The 5000-nt window shown below is 54.0% G+C and overlaps 1 non-coding gene across 1 annotated transcript in view; it reads left to right on the forward strand.

The window, feature by feature from the left end:
* Positions 1–3951: 3951 nt before the first annotated feature.
* Positions 3952–5000, forward strand: part of LOC124569994 — a 1910-nt gene continuing 861 nt past the window's right edge. Inside the window, exon 1 of the ribosomal RNA XR_006971410.1 lies at positions 3952–5000. This exon is cut by the window's right edge and continues 861 nt beyond it. This is a non-coding gene — a ribosomal RNA (small subunit ribosomal RNA).

Genomic DNA, 5000 nt, shown 5'->3' on the forward strand with positions numbered 1-5000 from the left:
GTCGCAAAAACGTACGGCAAGTATATTACTCGGAAGAGTCAATGACAGTCCAAGCCCCCCTGCGTGGGAAGAGTCTTCCTAGGCCATGACCCACCGGAAGGGCGCAGCGTCCCCCACCCCAGACATGTGACGTCACACTATCGGTATTGACGACTAGACTGATTCCTTATAATCATTTGCGATACACCGGTGGAAGCTGCCGAGACGAGTAACTACATAGCGGGCTCGCCGTGTCACTAATGTACAGAGATACAATAGTTTCGACTGGAACCGGATTAAACGTATACACGGCGCTGATTAGTAATAGATAGAGCCATCAGAATACAGATAATGTATACAACTGTCCGTATACATGCTGAAAGACTCTGCTCACAATCACACGTCAGCCAGACACTCTTATCACGCACTACTCTCTGCCTGTAACAGGCACACAGACAATATGTAAGCACCAGCATGGAACAACACCCAGTGCATCCTCTCTGCCACATTAGACAATCCACACTATCATAACCAGACCGGGAGGTCCACTCACAAAACAGAATATCTCACCCTTCCGACAACCACCATTGCTCAGCTAAGCCACCAACACCCACACATGTCCTACACAGGGGTGCACCCAACATCACAATACTGCCTCCTGTCACACCACACAAACAATGGCAGGAATGAAAGACACAGGTCTGCCACAAGCATGGAATCAGAGCGCCGCCTGTTATGAGCCAAAGGTGCACCCTGACGTGGCAAATCAGATGATGCCGCAGTCATTTACTTACGATAATCACAATCAACAAACCGGCCCCCCCCCCCCCCAAAACACCTTTCCTTACAACAATGTGTACCTTAACCTAACCCGTATTGTACCTTAACCTAACCCGTATTGTACCTTAACCTAACCCGTATTGTACCTTAACCTAACCCGTATTGTACCTTAACCTAACCCGTATTGTACCTTAACCTAACCCGTATTGTACCTTAACCTAACCCGTATTGTACCTTAACCTAACCCGTATTGTACCTTAACCTAACCCGTATTGTACCTTAACCTAACCCGTATTGTACCTTAACCTAACCCGTATTGTGCCTTAACCTAACCCGTATTGTGCCTTAACCTAACCCGTATTGTGCCTTAACCTAACCCGTATTGTGCCTTAACCTAACCCGTATTGTGCCTTAACCTAACCCGTATTGTGCCTTAACCTAACCCGTATTGTGCCTTAACCTAACCCGTATTGTGCCTTAACCTAACCCGTATTGTGCCTTAACCTAACCCGTATTGTGCCTTAACCTAACCCGTATTGTGCCTTAACCTAACCCGTATTGTGCCTTAACCTAACCCGTATTGCGCCTTAACCTAACCCGTATTGCGCCTTAACCTAACCCGTATTGCGCCTTAACCTAACCCGTATTGCGCCTTAACCTAACCTATATTGCGCCTTAACCTAACCTATATTGCGCCTTAACGTAACCCGCGTTGCGCCTTAACGTAACCCGCGTTGCGCCTTAACGTAACCCGCGTTGCGCCTTAACGTAACCCGCGTTGCGCCTTAACCTAACCCGCGTTGCGCCTTAACCTAACCCGCGTTGCGCCTTAACCTAACCCGCGTTGCGCCTTAACCTAACCCGCGTTGCGCCTTAACCTAACCCGCGTTGCGCCTTAACCCAACCCGCGTTGCGCCTTAACCCAACCCACGTTGGGCCTTAACCCAACACACGTTGGGCCTTAACCCAACACACGTTGGGCCTTAACCCAACACACGTTGGGCCTTAACCCAACACACGTTGGGCCTTAACCCAACACACGTTGGGCCTTAACCCAACACACGTTGGGCCTTAACCCAACACACGTTGGGCCTTAACCCAACACACGTTGGGCCTTAACCCAACACACGTTGGGCCTTAACCCAACACACGTTGGGCCTTAACCCAACACACGTTGGGCCTTAACCCAACACACGTTGGGCCTTAACCCAACACACGTTGGGCCTTAACCCAACACACGTTGGGCCTTAACCCAACACACGTTGGGCCTTAACCCAACACACGTTGGGCCTTAACCCAACACACGTTGGGCCTTAACCCAACACACGTTGGGCCTTAACCCAACACACGTTGGGCCTTAACCCAACACACGTTGGGCCTTAACCCAACACACGTTGGGCCTTAACCCAACACACGTTGGGCCTTAACCCAACACACGTTGGGCCTTAACCCAACACACGTTGGGCCTTAACCCAACACACGTTGGGCCTTAACCCAACACACGTTGGGCCTTAACCTGCTCTGTAATTGTCATACGACGCGTTAAATTAGTGTAGTGTTGCCTAACTGCAACCCCCGCAATATAGTTTGCTACCCGCACTGCCCGGTCCCCAGAGTATCGCTTCATGTTAAACACCTTGCAGCTATACACTGTAATGCGGATGGCAGCAGGACGTACATGCTCAATGCCCTTCGCAGTTGTTCATTGGCATTCGCATGGCGAAGCACAGCCTACGTTGTGGTACGGCTTGTGTCAACTGTCCGCTGATGTTGTACGTCCAAATCACACACTGTACTGCACATTGGTCCTCATGTACTGAATGATACATCGTGGTACATGTGTGACCGTACCACGACTGCGCCAACAACGGCGAACCATACGGTCCAAATATTGTGCACTCAGCTACGTGTCGTCTCCCTATAAGAGCTGGATTGCAGTATGGTATGCCGTGGATGGCGATCAGCATGAGCCGTCTGTTGATGTAGTGGCGCGTGTTGTCAGACGTAGTCGTCTCTTCTCACTCACCGTGATAGCATGGTGCACTGCGTTCCACATCTGCGACATGCGACAGAGGCCGGTTGACAGTCGTTCGCGCAATGGACATCGCATACGTACGGGGGCCACCTTCCACGTGTTCGCGAAGCGTGCACATGTTGTTGCGTGTATGTGGGCAGACATAGTGTGTCGTGACACCTGACACAGGCATGCAACAATCGTTGAATTTGCAAATGGCGATGGACGTCTACGTTTGCTGGTGACGTTACGCAAATGAACAACTGGTAAACCGTTGTGGTGCGGTTGTTCTCGCTAGAGGTGAATCAGTGATGGCGACGATCGGTTGAGCTACCAACCGGTTGTTTCAGCGATACCCACCATGCCCACGAACGTGAATGGCATGTGGGTGTGAAGCGATACGCGGCGGTGGCTGGGTGGGACCGTCCCCGGCCGGTGAGGGGGGGCCTCCCGGCGTGCTGGCCGCGCGGTGCGTGGGCGCACGCGCTACAGCCGGCTGGTGGGGGCGGCCAGTGGCAGGCGCGCCGGCCGACGGAGGCGGCAGGCGGCGCAGCTGCGCGCCGGCGCACCCTGCACGCGGCGCCGTGCGGCCAAAGTAGGTCCTCGCGGGCCCGGTGCGAAGCGCGGTGGACATCTGCAGTGTGCTGGTCCGATTGAGGACTGTGTGCGCTGAGGATGCGCCGCCGCCCGGCGCTCGGCGCCGCGACGCCGTCTGCTGCTCGGTCGCCTCTGCGGTTCTCGCAGGTGGTTTGTATCGCAGCTGTGCGGACGTGTTGGCGCGTTCGCTTCGGCACCCAAGTGGGGCTTTTGTCCTTCTGTGGCGCTGGCGTTGGAGCTGCCGGCCACCGTAGGTGGCGCGTGTTGTCTCCCGCCGGCAATGCCACGACAGCACGCTCCCGGGCCTCTGTCGGCAGCGGCAAGCTCAGTTGGGAGCACGGGTGGTCGCACCTAAAGCGTCTACTCGCCAAACTCCGGGCGATTGCGCCTCTCTCGAACCCGACCAAGTACTTAGGACGGCGCTGCGCGCCGCCGGGACCTGAGAGGGTTTCGAGGTGTATTGTGCAGGGGAGCTCAGCCTCCTCCTGTTTGCAGAATAATTGAGCGGACGCTTGCGTGTTCGCGCGGGCCCCCGGGACACACTCCCGGGCGGCCGGCTGCTCAGCTCTAGTTGACGCAGCTCCCTGGTTGATCCTGCCAGTAGTCATATGCTTGTCTCAAAGATTAAGCCATGCATGTCTCAGTACAAGCCGCATTAAGGTGAAACCGCGAATGGCTCATTAAATCAGTTATGGTTCCTTAGATCGTACCCACGTTACTTGGATAACTGTGGTAATTCTAGAGCTAATACATGCAAACAGAGTCCCGACCAGAGATGGAAGGGACGCTTTTATTAGATCAAAACCAATCGGTCGGCTCGTCCGGTCCGTTTGCCTTGGTGACTCTGAATAACTTTGGGCTGATCGCACGGTCCTCGTACCGGCGACGCATCTTTCAAATGTCTGCCTTATCAACTGTCGATGGTAGGTTCTGCGCCTACCATGGTTGTAACGGGTAACGGGGAATCAGGGTTCGATTCCGGAGAGGGAGCCTGAGAAACGGCTACCACATCCAAGGAAGGCAGCAGGCGCGCAAATTACCCACTCCCGGCACGGGGAGGTAGTGACGAAAAATAACGATACGGGACTCATCCGAGGCCCCGTAATCGGAATGAGTACACTTTAAATCCTTTAACGAGTATCTATTGGAGGGCAAGTCTGGTGCCAGCAGCCGCGGTAATTCCAGCTCCAATAGCGTATATTAAAGTTGTTGCGGTTAAAAAGCTCGTAGTTGGATTTGTGTCCCACGCTGTTGGTTCACCGCCCGTCGGTGTTTAACTGGCATGTATCGTGGGACGTCCTGCCGGTGGGGCGAGCTGAAGGCGTGCGACGCGCCTCGTGCGTGCTCGTGCGTCCCGAGGCGGACCCCGTTGCAATCCTACCAGGGTGCTCTTGAGTGAGTGTCTCGGTGGGCCGGCACGTTTACTTTGAACAAATTAGAGTGCTTAAAGCAGGCAAGCCCGCCTGAATACTGTGTGCATGGAATAATGGAATAGGACCTCGGTTCTATTTTGTTGGTTTTCGGAACCCGAGGTAATGATTAATAGGGACAGGCGGGGGCATTCGTATTGCGACGTTAGAGGTGAAATTCTTGGATCGTCGCAAGACGAACAGAAGCGAAAGCATTTGCC

The sequence above is a fragment of the Schistocerca americana genome, unplaced genomic scaffold, assembly GCF_021461395.2.
Source record: "Schistocerca americana isolate TAMUIC-IGC-003095 unplaced genomic scaffold, iqSchAmer2.1 HiC_scaffold_158, whole genome shotgun sequence".
NCBI classification, from domain to species: domain Eukaryota; kingdom Metazoa; phylum Arthropoda; class Insecta; order Orthoptera; family Acrididae; genus Schistocerca; species Schistocerca americana.